Here is a 17,347-nt window from a genome sequence, read left to right as displayed (position 1 = left end):
AGCGACGCGAAAGCAGAGGTCTCCAGTGCGGGAGGCTAGCGAGGGAGGAGAGCAGCGGCTTGGTGGTCTCCCGGTGAACTTGGTCGCAGGGGCATCCGGGTCCGAGTCCAGCAGCAGGGTCGAGGACGGGGCGCACGAGGGGAAGCTTCGAAGGAGGAGCTCAGGCAGCGACTAGCGACCGGGCGCGCGAGCTCGAAGCAAAGGTTGCTCGGGGCCGCGCTGCTGCTGCGGCGAGGGAGGAGCACGACGCTAGGACCTCCGATGGCTGCTGCTGTTTGAGTGGCCGGCCACCGGCGAGGCAGAGGCGCGCGAGGCCGTGGCCTCGATCCATCCTGGATCGGGTACCGGCTGGCTGCGGGGAAGACTGAGGAAAGAGGAGGCGGGGATGTGGATGAGGCTGGCGATGGGAGATGCAGGTGGATGGACAGATCGATTGAAAACATAGGGGATTGGCCGGCGTTGAAAACAAGGAGAGTGGCGGCGGATGGGAGGTTTGGGAAGGGGCTAGGCTAGGTTTGGACCCGATTTGGAAGGGGAAGTGGTCTATTTATAGAAGGTGGGCTAGGATTAGGGTTTGGAGAGGGGTTTGCTCCGTTTTGGACCCTCGGATCGCGATCATGCGGTCCGAAGCGGAGGGGGAACTAGGTGGTCTGAGAGCAGAGAAGAGAAGAAGAGGCCCGACGGCTGTTTCCGGAGACCGAAAACGTCCGACGTTAGACCGGCTATAATGCCGCTATAGTTTAACGGTTGGGCTATCAAACGAACTCCGAATGCGGTGAAACTTGACAGGCGGTCTACTACACTATAACAAGACCGCACGCCAACTCTCATCCCATTTCGAGAACATTTTCCGGCCACTTATAAAATAATATTTCGGACATGTCGCGGGCGCGTGCAAGTGTGTCTGGGCTCAGAACGAACAACGGAAGGAACTGGGAGAATCCGGACGGATGCAGATTTTGAAAAATATGATGATGTAATGCACATGGTGACATGACAAGATGCAACACACAAGTACATGACATGGCAACGACGGCGAATAACTGGACGACACCTGGCGCAACGGTCTCGGGGCATCATAGTGCACCATGGAGCTCATCTCTCGAATGGTGCGGACGCTGCTCCACGGAGCGGAGCGCGACGCAGAACCCTCGCTAACTTGTACCCGCTATGCGGCTATCATGTATTGTAAGTTGTTATTGCACGGCCGCGTGTAGGGGCCGCCTAATTCCTGGATCCGGGCGACGTTATCCTGGGCGAGGATTTGCTTCAAATGAGGCTTTGTTTGGTTAATCCTCTTCCCAAGAGGATTGGAGGAGATTGGCAAGGATTGGTTCATATTTTGACTTAGAAGAGGTTTAAATCCTCCTCAAACCCCTTCAATCCACTCGGATTTACACGCAACCAAACAAGGTCTGAGGGTTTGTTTGTCGTGTAGCCTAGATCCACCCTCTCATCCGATGTCAACCCTGTCGAAACTCCCTGATGGCTCACGCAATTGCAACCGAACCGACACTGGGCACAGGCTCCATCGAGACGCCCCCATGCTAAGATGTCAGCCCAACGGCAAGCGTGTATCCAGCACCATGATGTCGCGGCCGAGAAGCTCGACTTCTTCGACTATGAGGCTGCACGGCATTCCTAGTAATGCCACTGTGCGACATTACCACTAGTGAACTGATCATAACTTTTTAAGTTCCGTTGCTAGTAAGGACAAGCAACGTGTTATATTGATATGTGATGTTGTGGGATCTAAACATTCAGAATTGTTATTTATTTTGGTAGCACTTTTAAATATAATGTTGGAACATGGGTCCCGCATGTCAATGGGGACCTACCCATAAAATTCAACAAACTCATCAAAGAAAAGTCAAGTATAATTCACATCAACAACGAAGTAATGCTATATCTACGAACCATCCACAGTGTAGCAATTTTGTGCCTCTAAGGTTGCCTCTAGCTCATGGAGGCTGCCTCTATACACTGGGAGTTGTAGTTTTGTTGCCACCAAGCTTAGCGTCGCCTCTGACCTTAGAGGCAGCCTCTAACAAATAAACTGTTCTAAAGGTCCTACGTGTCAGCAAGAATAAGAGCAAATGGCTAGAGGAGAGAGGCGTATACATGAGTGGTCGGAGATTATTTTATTTTTGGTGCGCCTGAGATTAGAGGCTGCCTGTAGCTTTATATATTGTGTGCGTTTCAACTCAAAGTAGAGGCAAGCACGTGGGATCTACCTTAGAGGCAGGTCTGCCTCTATACACTGGTGGTGCTCTAGGGCTTATTTGGTTCAAGGATTCTCATAATAATTTTGGAGGATTAGAATCCTTAGAAACTTTTCCTATTTTAGTTGTTTGGTTCAAAGGATTGAATCTCATAGAAAATTTTCTTAAGGATTTTTTGGTACTACTTTCGTAGAATGCAATCAAACAACCCAAAAGCCTGCAGGATTGAGATGAGCATTCCAATCCTACATTTTTCTTAGGACCCTGATAAGTGTCACTCGTGTGGCATGAACACATGACAACTCCTAATTTTTATGGCAAGTTAAGTAATGTGTGGACGGCAACTTTAGTTATCAAGCATGGCAACTTACTTTTGGATGGCAAATTTCATTTTTTCAAGTTTTTTTATGGCAATTTTAGTTGTAAAAAACGTTAGGGCCGGTGTGCTTCGTGCCACACGTGTGACATTATCATTTGGGTTTTTCTTATTCTCTCATTTTTTGAATCGTGCGAAAGAGTCCTTAGTCACTTTCCAGCAAAAGAAAGGAGTCCCTTAGTCACGGAGAAGATTTACGGGCTGATGTGGTGTCATCTGGTCGGGTTTTTTTTAGGGAAATGCCATTATGGCGGTTTATATTTCATGTGCAAACATCGATACATCGTTTGTCAATACATCTACTAGAAAATCCAGAGGCTCCGATTTCCGGACAATGGTTCTAGAGACCTCCGAATTTCTAGCCAACAAATCTATCGCCATATTGGCCTCCCTAGGTCAATGAGAAAATTCTATTGAAATAAAATTACGAGCTAAAAACGAGCATTCTTCATAAATTGCCGCTGCCGGACCAAGTGAGTTTCCTCCGTTTTGCATGATCTCGATAACTTCCATGCAATCACCTTCTACGCAAATTTTGTTACATCCCATTTCATTGGCAAGGAGGAGTCCATCTCGTAATCCCCGTGCTTCTGCCGTTGCCGCATCTTGTACGAATGGGATGTTGCTGCATGATGCTGCCACAAAGAAGCCCGTATGGTCCCGTAGAATCGCACCTGTCGCCCCGGTGCCGCTGTCACTATCAAAACCAGTATCAAAATTCAGTTTAAGCATGCCCTCCAATGGCTTCTCCCAGCCATGTCTCTTTATTCTGCCCTTTTTTGAATTTGCTCTTGAGAAATTTTTCGCAAGTGCTGAAATTGCTTGCGCCGATCTAGTGGGTTCATATAGTTGCTCACCATGGGTATAGCTACGTCGCTCCCACCATAAATACCACACCGCTGTGGCAACAAGGTCATTGCGCTGGACATCACAGACCAACGCCTTCGTTGGGTTCTTGGACATAAGCAGATCAGCCATAACTGAGCCGCCCTCCCTTTCCATCATGCAAACCTCGTTAACCACTGATGCCAAACCAAGCAGGCACCAAACTTGTTGAACACGCGGGCATAGGAAGAGAGCATGTCGAATGCTCTCACAATCTGAGTTACACAAAGGGCATTGAGAACTAGTTATTATGTGTCTATTTGCAAGAACTCCTTGACATGGGATCGCTCCGAGTAAAGTTTTCCACACGTGGATTTTTACTTTTGATGGCACATTAAATTTCCAAACGGTCCTCCAAACTGGACTAGTACTTGAGGCTTGTATTGAGTTAGTCATCCTCAACTTTCGTCCATGTTGGTGCTCCCATTCTTCATGATAGGCCGAGTTCACCGTAAATGATCCACTCCTATGTAAATGCCAAGAAACAAGGTCCTCCATCATCCCTACAGCCAATGGGATATTCAGAATACGTTGTGCATCAATTGGCCAAAACAACTCATGAATCAACTGTGCATCCCACACTCTGTTATCCGCATCAATTAATTCAGACACCTTGGTGATCACAATGTTAGCTCTAGGTGTCATAACCTTTCGAGTGGGGCTGCTTGGTATCCATGTGTCCTCCCATATATTTATCTGTGACCCATCTCCTACTCGCCATATATTCCCTCTCTTGAAAGTTTGAATGCCATACCAAAGACTTTGCCAAGTGTAAGAGCTACCCTTCTTAAGACTGCAATTAAGTAGATCACCCTCAGGAAAATATTTTGCTCTCAAGACTGTAGCACATAAAGAGTCTGGTTCACATAGAAGCCTCCAACACTGTTTAGCAAGGAGAGCCAAATTAAAGCAGTGTAAATCTCTGAATCCCATACCACCTCTCTCCTTCGGTACACACATCTTCCACCAGGCAAACCAATGCATATGCTTTTTCAAGTCATCATCACCCCACCAGTATTTAGACATGGCAGAAGTTATAGCACTGCATATCTGTTTAGGTAATTTAAACACTGACATAGCGTAAGATGGAATTGCCTGGATGATTGACTTTAATAAAACCTCTCTTCCTCCATAAGATAGTAACTTCTCTTTCCACCCTCTAATTCTGCTAAGTACTCTATCAATGAGATGTTGGAAGCAATCAGAGCGGTCCACACCCACAATTGGGGGTAGCCCCAAGTATTTGTCTGTAATCGCCTCTGCCATTATGTTTAGGGTGGTACAAACCTCCACCCTAGTCTCAACGGGTGTACATGGACTGAAAAAGATGGTAGACTTGGCCTCACTCACCATCTGACCTGAAGCTGTACAATAATCATCTAGAGCTCTTCGAAGACTAGTTGCATTTGTAGCGTCTGCTCGCATCAAGATTAATGAATCATCAGCAAAAAGAAGATGTGACACCGAGGGGGCGTCTTTGCACACCTTAACTCCCAATAAATTCCCAGACTCTTCCTCATGCGATAAAAGACTTGAAAGGCCTTCCGCACAGAGCAAAAACAAGTAAGGGGAGAGGGGGTCCCCTTGTCTGAGCCCACTGGAAGGAATAAAATAATCAGTAAGCACGTTATTCACCCGTACCTGGTATGTCACCGACCTGACACACTCCATGATCAGGTCCACCCAATTTGCCGTGAAGCCCAAACGTAGAAGAATCATTTGCAAGAAACTCCATTCCACCCTATCATATGCCTTATGCATGTCAAGCTTCACTGCACATGTGCCATATTTGCCCGTAGTTTTCTTCTTTATCGCATGGTAAGATTCAAAGGCCACCAGAAAATTATTCGTAATGAGGCGTCCCGGAACAAATGCACTTTGGTTTGGTGAGATGATCTCAGACAAAATATATTTCAGCTGGTTAGGCAGAAGTTTGGAAATCACCTTGTATACAACGTTACATAAACTTATAGGCCGAAATTGGGTTATAACCGTAGGATTTTCAACCTTTGGGATAAGAACAATAGTGGTGTTATTCCATCCTTCAGGGATCTTCTTCGAGTTAACAGCAATGAGCACTTCATCAATCAAATCCTCACCAATGATATGCCAAAACCTCTTATAAAAGACTGCATGGAGACCGTCCGGACCTGGGGCCTTTAGGTCGCCTATGTTGAACAAGGCCTTCTTCACCTCCTCTCGGGTGTATGCTTTGTTTAGTTCGTCATTCATTGCATCTGTTACTCTTGGTTTGACTTTGTCAATTACATTCATGTCCGGGGCTTGCTGACCTGTAGTAAATAAAGAGGAGAAGTAATCTGTAGCATGAGTACGAATATCATCTTGGTCCTCTATCCAGTCACCATTTTCTCGTTGGAGACGCTTGATAAAATTTCTTTTCCGCCGGCCATTAGCCGCCCTATGGAAGAACTCTGAATTCCTGTCTCCCCTAGTAAGCCAGTCCGCCCAGCCCCGTTGGAGCCAGTAGATTTCTTCTTGTTCTAGAAGTTTTTCAATCTGCAAGTGTAGGTCATGTTGCTTAACCACTGCTTCATCTGATAGTGGTCCCGAGAGTACTACGTTCAATTCTTTCTACAACTCCCGGAGTTTGTTACGAGGTCCCTTAAGAACCTCTCTATCCCAGCGATGAAGAGCCACATGAACATCTGCAGTGCTGATCGCTAGTGGCACAGAGCCCAACTCCTTGCGCTTGTCCCACGCAGTTTGAACGATTGTTTCAATATCTTCCTCCGCTAGCCACCGCGCCTTGAATTTGCGGGTTCCTGACGGCCCCCTAGGCTGCACCCCCGGGTTAAAATCGGTATCAATAAGAACCGGCCGGTGATCAGATTTATCAAACTCCTCATTTGAAACAGCGAAACCAGGGAACAAGTCTGCCCATTGCATATTCCCCACTGCTCGATCCAAACGCTCACGTAGGTGGCCTCGACGCCATGAGAACAGGTCGCATGTATAACCAAGGTCATCTAGTCCACAATCAGACAAAGCATCACTGAACATTTGCATACTTCTTTGTGGTCTTGCGACTCCACCGTCCTTCTCGTGTGCATGTAGTATTTCGTTGAAATCGCCTGCCACTAGCCACGGCAAATTTATCATTGCATGCAACTCCCACAAGTAATCCCAGGACAAGTGCTTCCTTTCTCCACTTGGCTCTCCGTAGAAACCTGTGAAGCGCCACCCATTAACACTTGCTTCATTAATTCGGATGTCAATGTAATTAGCCTGAACTTCAAAAGATGTGACTCCCAATCCTGTGTACCAGAACGTCACTAGACCACCGCTTCTTCCATCACTTTCCGCTACCGCCAAGCTATCAAAACCGAGTCTCCTCCTCAACCTTTCTGCCTTAGCTTTACACAGATGAGCTTCAGACAAAAAAAACACATCCGGCCTCACCCGCCCTTGGACCCCCAAGAGTGCACGAACTGCCGCGGGCTTCCTCATCCCACGGCAGTTCCAACATAATATTTTCATTGCAACCGGTCGAGCCCCAACACGAAGTTCCGTCCTCGGTAATTGAAATAATCACGCCCAGCGGCCAGGTACCAAAACACCACCACTAGAAACGCAACCAATCTGAATAGATTGGAGCACAACTTTCTTCACGGGTAGTGACTTAGTGAGGGACCCATAGAGAAATTCAAGGGTAGACGTTAGTGGGATTGGTGGAGGATTAGCCCATAACCCTGTCTGTAACCATTTTGTCGCTAGGTTTAGATTATTGCTGCAGAAATTTTCAGCCAGGGCCCTCTTCAATTCTTTGACGGAGTAGGCTACAGTTTTCGAACAGTCTACGTCAACCTAGCCGAGAGCCAACTCATCTATAAAGAAAGGGTGCAATTGTACAGTAAGATGTAAAATGTAAAGATAAAATATGCTAAAGGGGTTGATTGTGCTTGTGCATGATAATGAAGGAATTTAGTTCAGGTGGACGTTCACCCGTTGCCTTTTCAAGCAGACTTGAGGCCATGGCATCCTAGAAAAGATGAGCAGTTCATATATTTATTCTTCCCCATATTCGCAAAAGAAAAGAAAAAAAGCACTCCAACAACTCTTCTGTTATGCACAAATGACACTGCACGACTGTTCTGCTCTCATAAAGTGGATGAGCAACATTCATCTTATTGTATAGGCAATATACATAGTACAAATGAGAAGATTGCCTTTTTTTAACTCTTGTGATCGATGAACAGACAGTTCAGCGTGCCATTCGAAGGCAGATATTTATTTCTGAACATCACAAGAACTGGCAGCAAGGATGACCGGCCGGTCACCTGTGCTTCCATCGGTACCTAGAAGACGGGGAGTGGATAGCGCCGGTGCCAGTGCGGGTGCGACGGCCCTGCTGCTTCTGCTTCTCGTGGCTGCCTGTCGCCGGCGCCTTACCATGGCCATGGCGGCGACCGTTGGTATTCTTGCCCCCGTCGCCCTCCGGCAGCATCTCTCCAAAGTAGGCAGCGGCATCCACCAGCAGCTCAAATGAATCGGATCCAAAATGCCAATTCCATGAATCGAGGATAGAAAACCGCGGTGGGTTGAGGATACGAGTCGGACGAAGAAACCACCAATGTTCCCTCCGTCGCGTGGCCCGCACAAACATCTCCTTCCAGCTCGTGCTCGTCTCCGGCAGGTCGTCGTGGGAATCGCTGTCGCCGCCGAGCGACCAGCACCACCACCACAGCCAGTTCAACCGTAGCGCCTTGTACCTGGGCATCCAGAGCTGGCGGTCCCGGTCGGGCTCGGCCACCAAGCGCCTCAGCTCGGTGCAGGTGCTCTCCACCCTCAGGAGATCCTTCCCGTCGGCAAGCCTCTCCAGGATCGCCGCCATCATGTCGCTCGGGAGGGACATGAAAGTGGGGAGTCGTCCCGGCACGACGCCGTGCTCACGGCATAGATCCGAGAAGATGCGCCGGCTGAATCCGTCGCTGACCTTCCTCCAGAGCGCGGCCGTCGGGGAGCCGTCGTTCCCCAGCAGCCTGCGCGCCGTGCCATCCAGATCACCCGACAGGAGCGGAGCGACGGAGAGCGCGTCCAGGCGCACCCTGTACATGCCGGTCCGGACAGAGCAGGCCTGCAGGTAGAAGATGACGTGCCGCCTGTCGGTGCACACGCTCAGGGCGGCGCCGCCCATGTCGTGCCGGGGCAGCAGCTGTGGCGCGGTGTACTCCAGGCCCAGGGACAGGATCGAGGCCGTCTCGCCCAGCTCTGTCGGAAGCCAGCAGGTAGACGACAGATCCCGATCCCGACGGTGGGGGCGGGAGACGATGAAGCCCGCGTCGAGGAAGGCGGCGTGGACGACGATCACTAGACGGCCCAGGATGCGCTCGGCGTCCCACCGGCGGGCGTCCACTACCCCGTGGAGGGGAGAGACCTTCGACGACATGGCTCGCTACGAGCGCGCGGTGAGGTCCGGTGATCCCTTGGTTGATTGTCTAAAGAGGAGTGTGGTGAGTTTTCAATGGCGGAGCTAGCTGGTTTTAACCTTTTTGACGAAGCCCATTGCGATGACTTTTTTCTTGAAAAGGAATTGCAATGACAACAAGACACCACAAGTCCCCATCCCACGTCTTGAAAATTTCACCACAGGTTTCTTCCTCTTTACGGCAACTCCTCTTTCCTAGTTGGGTTTGTAATGGATCATCCTTTGCCGCCTGTCAGCGATTTCTAGCTGCCGTCTGATCCACACGAGGGGCCAACAGAGGCTGAAGAAGTCAAACTCAAGGTACAAACTAGGCAGCATAGAACATACTTTATGACAACTTTGACTAAGATTTAGTCAAGTCTCAGACTCCAGGTCTTTGCAGGCATCAGTATGCATAACCAATTCTTTTAGGATGTTCTATAACCCTTTTTAGAGTTTGGAAAAACCAAGCCCAACTCTTATGCATGGGACCTTGTCTCTAGTACACCATATGACACGGAAAAAATACAGTTATGTGCATCAATTGCACATGCAGCTACCAACTCCACTGAAAGGTAGGGCCTACGTCCAGATAAAAATCCACACCAACAAGCTTAAAAACTAACAAAGACCCTTCTGAAACACTCCTTTTCATAACTCTTTCCCTTGAACTGGAAAGGAACAGAGTGCCTGTCAATTTCTACAACACTTTTATGCGGCACTCTCTACTTTAGCTTTGAACGAGTAAAGAAGCTGGAAACTATGCTCATACTTTCCATAAATGTTGTGAATAGCATTTTTTTACCATAATAAAGTCTCGTGTAAGGCAATTATGAACCATATTTTTTCTTCAAATTGGTTTGCAATTCAGTAGGACCTATGTTAGAGTTTTCTCTTACCCAGTTCTACACAAAATCAGCTATCCATCTTCTCTTGGCTACCCTCAATCTTTGAGTTCTGTTCACATTGGGACAATTGTGGTCATAAGGATTTACTTTGATCTGCAAATAAAATATAGTTAGCAATTGAATATGAAACTAAATTAATTTTACTATGTTAGAACATCATATGCAAAATAGTCAGCAATGTATATGCAATTTGTTAGTACCTGAAATAAAGTTTTGACCTCCACCTACATCTTGGAAAAGCAGAATACACGGTGAACCTTATTGGATCACTGTGATCAATTTTGTACTCTGCTTCATGTTTTATGGAGAATGTAGCTACAATATTTCAACGGTCCATGGCAGAAGGAAAGATCACCCCTTCGGTGATACTTGGATTATCTCTTTCATACATCATCTCGTGCCTATCCTCATCATCATTCTTAAAAGATCCCATGTCAATGTTCACGTCTTCCTCTTCTTCATCTGTATTTGAAAAACTTTGATGGATGTAGTCCTAATCCTGCTGCTCTGGATTCCTCTCATGGCCTAGATTAGGGAACATTCTCTCATCCTCTTCATCTGAACCTAGAACATCATCGGGCTCTCCCTCCTCAATTATAGGATCTGTGGGAATCTGAGTGGGAGACTTAACATTCTGACTCTCACCATAACCAGGTCGAGATGGCACATTTGCACTAGGAGTTCCTGGAGGATGATAGCAACTACTTGGAGCTGCTATGTCACTCCTTGAACTAGTACCAGAAGATTTTGGTTTGTTTTCCTGGGGCATGGGGCTTTGTTGTTCTAGCTGCTGCTTCTGGTCTGGATCTCTGTATGACAGTGGCTTCAATTTTGTAGTTTATAACATCGCAGTTGTTCCAAACATCAGAACTAGCTCATCATCACACTACAAAGGGATCCGTCCAAGGAAATTGTTTCTGGTCCCAATATCTAAACTCAACTACATCGTACAAACCGCACAGATATTTAGCATATGTTGCACCCCTAAAATCATTGAATTTGCTTGTAGCATCACCCACAAGGGGGAAAGTGAAGCATGTGCGTTGATCCCTAGTACTAGCGATTGCTAAAGCGGCCATTTCCATTCTAACCGACAGAAAAAATGTGCATGTTGTATTCTCCTATGACTGCAAGCACAGCCAAAATCATCACACACAACTACCAAAATTACAAATATGTACTCATGAGAGAGGAGCAGATGAACTTACCCGTCCGGGATCTGCTGCCCTCTCTTTTTCATAGAAGACACTCATTTCATTGTTGTCTCATGAGCTATGGGTCTTCACCATCGTAATCGATGCAGTACTGGCAAGGATCTCTCACGACATTGACCACACGACGGCCAGGGCTCAGATGAGTCGCCGTCGATAGCTAGGGTTAGCTTTTGCATGCATCGCCACTGCGCTTGGTTCTAGAGAGTGATTCGGGAGAGAGAGGGAAATGAGAAGCGAGACCTATGCGGAAAACATGTGTAATTAAGGAAAGGGCAGGGGAATCTACTATCCAAAACGGCGCTCCACCGTGGTCAAACATCACTAACCAGACGGAGCCGTCACGGAAGGGCATTCAAGCAAGTCCTAGGACAAATCTAACGGTAAATCTGAGGCGGAAACGCAACCGCAAACCCTGTGGGTGGGTTGTAATGAGGGGCAAAGATGCAATTGTCCCTGTAAGAAACCATAGATGAAGTCTGTCTTTGTATATTTATGTAGCATATGGATTTATTTGATAAGAACCATGCATGAACTAATCACAATTTGTTATATGGTGCACTAGTAAGGACAAGCAGTGTAGTATACTGATACTAGATTATTACTCTATTTTGCCCATAGGGAAAAACCCTAGAGAAACCCTCCCTCCGATATAGATCATTGCAGTCAGTTGCATCCTCCCGTGACAAAAATGGAGATGGCAATAGACTTTACAGACCCCAAACTGGATATAGGTCTAGAGCGTTGGTACTTTGAGCAATATTAGTAGAAAGTAGAAACGCTCATAGCAGATTTGCACATTGTGAAACAATATAGGACCAGAGCATTAGCACCTGAGGAATCAGAAGATTTGGTCATTCGAACATAATGTTCAACACACAAATCATCGTAGTTGCGAGCAGTGCTTCACCTTGCCATTCAGTAAACTCGTCGCAAGGAAAGCTCCAATCAACATAATTTGGGAATAGAAAGAGCATGAACAAAATTGGGCATGGAGAATTTGGGAGAAGGAGAGGTAAGACATGTAGGCAAAGTGGGGATTAGTTAGGACCCTAAGCATCAATCATGGGTGTAAGAAGATTTTACTGGGCAGCAAAGAGAATGGGAATGAGCAGTGATACAGATTATATGGAGGTGTGTACAGTAAGGGGAAGGCATAAATCGACAACATAACTAACCTGCTATTATCGCGCGACTATGACTGCCTCATATCTATTACCATTCATGGCCTGTGGGAACTATGATTTAGTTCCGGAATCACTGGTGAAGGTACTAGAATCATCAGCAGATGATTCAATGTTCGCGCTACCTCTTCTTGGCGTTGCCCGCAGATGTACCTGGTCGGCCGCATTGGTCGTACCAGGTGTAGGATCGCCATGGTTGCCACCCCCGCTTCACTTACCATGGCCCATGGTGGTGGTGGTGGTGGGGGGGGGGGGTAGTGAGCTAGTGCGCACAGTGAGATCCTATTTGCCGACCTGGGTGTTGGGGAACGTAGTAATTTCAAAAAAATTCCTAGGCACACGCAAGATCATGGTGATGCATAGAAACGAGAGGGGAGGGTGTTGTCCACGTACCCTCGTAGACCGAAAGTGGAAGCGTTAGCACAACACGGTTGATCTAGTCATACGTCTTCACGGCCCGACCGATCAAGCACCGAAACTACGGCACCTCCGAGTTCTAGCACACGTTCAGCTCGATGACGATCCCCGGACTCCGATCCAGCAGAATGTCGGGGAAGAGTTCCGTCAGCATGACGGCGTGGTGACGATCTTGATGTTCTACTGTCGCAGGGCTTCACCTAAGCACCACTACAATATTATCGAGGACTATGGTGGAGGGGGGCACCGCACACGGCTAAGAGATCAATGATCAACTGTTGTGTCTGGGGTGCCCCCTGCCCCTGTATATAAAGGAGCAAGGGGGGGGGAGGTGCGGCCAGGCAAGGGGCGCGCCAAGAGGAGTCCTACTCCTCCTGGGAGTAGGACTCCCCCCCTTTCCATGTTAGGAAAAGGAAAGGGGGGGCGTCGACCCCCCTCGTTGTCCAATTCGGTCTGGGGGGCGGGGAAGGGGCCCGCGGCTGCCCCTCCTCTCCACTTCCTCCACTAGGCCCATTAAGGCCCATTAGGTTACAGGGGGGTTCCGGTAACCTCTCGGTACTCCGGTAAAATGCCGATTTAACCCGGAACACTTCCGATGTCCAAACATAGGCTTCCAATATATCAATCTTCATGTCTCGACCATTTCGAGACTCCTCGTCATGTCCATGATCATATCCGGGACTCCGAACAACCTTCGGTACATCAAAATATATAAAATCATAATGAAACTGTCATCGTAACGTTAAGCGTGCGGACCCTACGGGTTCGATAACAATGTAGACATGACCGAGACATGTCTCTGGTCAATAACCAATAGCGGAACCTGGATGCTCATATTGGCTCCTACATTTTCTACGAAGATCTTTTATCGGTCAGACCGCATAACAACATACGTTGTTCCCTTTGTCATCGGTATGTTACTTGCCCGAGATTCGATCGTCGGTATCTCAATACCTAGTTCAATCTCGTTACCGGCAAGTCTCTTTACTCGTTCCGTAATACATCATCCCGCAACTAACTCATTAGTTGCAATGCTTGCAAGGCTTAAGTGATGTGCATTACCGAGAGGGCCCAGAGATACCTCTCCGACAGTCGGAGTGACAAATCCTAATCTCGAAATACGCCAACACAACAAGTACCTTTGGAGACACCTGTAGAGCACCATTATAATCACCCAGTTACATTGTGACGTTTGGTAGCACACAAAGTGTTCCTCTGGTAAACGGGAGTTGCATAATCTCATAGTCATAGGAACATGTATAAGTTATGAAGAAAGCAATAGCAACAAACTAAACGATCAAGTGCTAAGCTAATGGAATGGGTCAAGTCAATCACATCATTCTCCTAATGATGTGATCTCGTTAATCAAATGACAACTCATGTCTATGGCTAGGAAACATAACCATCTTCGATCAACGAGCTAGTCAAGTAGAGGCATACTAGTGACACTCTGTTTGTTTATGTATTCACACATGTATTATGTTTTTGGTTAATACAATTCTAGCATGAATAATAAATGTTTATCATGATATAAGGAAATAAATAATAACTTTATTATTGCCTCTAGGGCATATTTCCTTCAGTCTCCCACTTGCACTAGAGTCAATAATCTAGATTACACAGTAATGATTCTAACACCCATGGAGCCTTGGTGCTGATCATGTTTTGCTCGTGGAAGAGGCTTAGTCAGCGGGTCTGCAACATTCAGATCCGTATGTATCTTGCAAATTTCTATGTCTCCCACTTGGACTAAATCCCGAATGGAATTGAAGCGTCTCTTGATGTGCTTGGTTCTCTTGTGAAATCTGGATTCCTTCGCCAAGGCAATTGCACCAGTATTGTCACAAAAGATTTTCATTGGACCCGATGCACTAGGTATGACACCTAGATCGGATATGAACTCCTTCATCCAGACTCCTTCATTTGCTGCTTCCGAAGCAGCTATGTACTCCGCTTCACATGTAGATCCCGCCACGACGCTTTGTTTAGAACTGCACCAACTGACAGCTCCATCGTTCAAACGTATCCGGTTTGCGATTTAGAATCGTCCGGATCAGTGTCAAAGCTTGCATCAACGTAACCATTTATGATGAGCTCTTTGTCACCCCCATATACGAGAAGCATATCCTTAGTCCTTTTCAGGTACTTCAGGATGTTCTTGACCGCTGTCCAGTGATCCACTCCAGGATTACTTTGGTACCACCCTGCTAGACTTATAGCAAGGCACACATCAGGTCTGGTACACAGCATTGCATACATGATAGAGCCCATGGCTGAAGCATAGGGAACATCTTTCATTTTCTCTGTATCTTCTGCGATGGTCGGACATTGAGTCTTACTCAACTTCACACCTCGTAACACAGGTAAGAACCCTTTCTTTGCCTGATCCATTTTGAACTTCTTCAAAACTTTGTCAAGGTATGTGCTTTGTGAAAGTCCAATTAAGCGTCTTGATCTATATATATAGATTTTAATGCCCAATATGTAAGCAGCTTCACCGAGGTCTTTCATTGAAAAACTCTTATTCAAATATCCCTTTATGCTATCCAGAAATTCTATATCATTTCCAATCAATAATATGTCATCCACATATAATACAGAGCTCCCACTCACTTTCTTGTAAATACAGGCTTCTCCAAAAGTCCGTACAAAACCAAATGCTTTGATCACACTATCAAAGCATTTATTCCAACTCCGAGAGGCTTGCACCAGTCTATAAATGGATCGCTGGAGCTTGCACACTTTGTTAGCTCCCTTTGGATCGACAAAACCTTTTGGCTGCATCATATACAACTCTTCTTCGAGAAATCCATTCAGGAATGCAGTTTTAACATCCATTTGCCAAATTTCATAATCATAAAATGCGGCAATTGCTAACATGATTCGGACATACTTAAGCATCGCTACGGGTGAGAAGGTCTCATCGTAATCAATCCCTTGAACTTGTCGAAAACCTTTTTGCAACAAGTCGAGCTTTGTAGACAGTAACATTACCGTCAGCGTCAGTCTTCTTCTTGAAGATCCATTTATTTTCAATTGCTTGCCGATCAACGGGCAAGTCAACCAAAGTCCATACTTTGTTCTCATACATGGATCCCTTCTCAGATTTCATGGCTTCTAGCCATTTTGCGGAATCTGGGCTCACCATCGATTCTTCATAGTTCGTAGGTTCATCATGATCTAGTAGCATGACTTCTAGAACAGGATTACCGTAAAACTCTGGTGCGGATCTTATTCTGGTTGATCTATGAGGTTTGGTTGTAACTTGATCTGAAGTTTCATGATCATTATCATTAGCTTCCTCACTAATTGGTGTAGGTGTCACAGAAACCGGTTTCTGTGATGTACTACTTTCCAATAAGGGAGCAGGTACAGTTACCTCATCAAGTTCTACTTTCCTCCCACTCACTTCTTTCGAGAGAAACTCCTTCTCTAGAAAGGATCCATTCTTAGCAACGAAAGTCTTGGCTTCGGATCTGTGATAGAAGGTGTACCCAATAGTTTCCTTTGGGTAGCTTATGAAGATACATTTCTCCGATTTGGATTCGAGCTTATCAGGTTGAAGCTTTTTCACATAAGCATCGTAGCCCCAAACTTTCAGAAACGACAATTTTGGTTTCTTGCCAAACCATAGTTCATAAGGTGTCGTCTCAACGGATTTCGATGGTGCCCTATTTAACGTGAATGCAGCCGTCTCTAAAGCATAACCCCAAAATGATAGCGGTAAATCTGTAAGAGACATCATAGATCGCACCATATCTAGTAAAGTACCATTACGACGTTCGGACACACCATTACGCTGTGGTGTTCCGGGTGGCGTGAGTTGCGAAACTATTCCGCATTGTTTCAAATGTAGACCAAACTCGTAACTCAAATATTCTCCTCCACGATCAGATCGTAGAAACTTTATTTTCTTGTTACGATGATTTTCAACTTCACTTTGAAATTCTTTGAACTTTTCAAATTTTTCAAACTTACGTTTCATTAAGTAGATATACCCATATCTGCTTAAATCATCTGTGAAGGTGAGAAAATAACGATATCCGCCACGAGCCTCAATATTCATCGGACCACATACATCTGTATGTATGATTTCCAACAAATCCTTTGCTCTCTCCATAGTACCGGAGAACGGAGTTTTGGTCATCTTGCCCATGAGGCACGGTTCGCAGGTACCAAGTGATTCATAATCAAGTGATTCCAAAAGTCCATCAGTATGGAGTTTCTTCATGCGCTTTACACCGATATGACCTAAACGATAGTGCCACAAATAAGTTGCACTATCATTATCAACTCTGCATCTTTTGTCTTCAACATTATGAATATGTGTATCACTACTATCGAGATTCATCAAAAATAGACCACTCTTCAAGGGTGCATGACCATAAAAGATATTACTCATATAAATAGAACAACCATTATTCTCTGATTTAAATGAATAACCGTCTCGCATCAAACAAGATCCATATATAATGTTCATGCTCAACGCTGGCACCAAATAACAATTATTTAGGTCTAAAACTAATCCCGAAGGTAGATGTAGAGGTAGCATGCCGACCACGATCACATCGACTTTGGAACCATTTCCCACGCGCATCGTCACCTCGTCCTTTGCCAGTGTTCGCTTAATCCGTAGTCCCTGTTTCGAGTTGCAAATGTTAGCAACAGAACTAGTATCAAATACCCAGGTGCTACTGTGAGCTCTAGTAAGGTACACAT

This window comes from Triticum urartu, chromosome 6 (assembly GCF_003073215.2).
Source record: "Triticum urartu cultivar G1812 chromosome 6, Tu2.1, whole genome shotgun sequence".
In the NCBI taxonomy this organism is placed as follows: Eukaryota; Viridiplantae; Streptophyta; class Magnoliopsida; order Poales; family Poaceae; genus Triticum; species Triticum urartu.
This window is presented reverse-complemented; position numbering follows the sequence as displayed.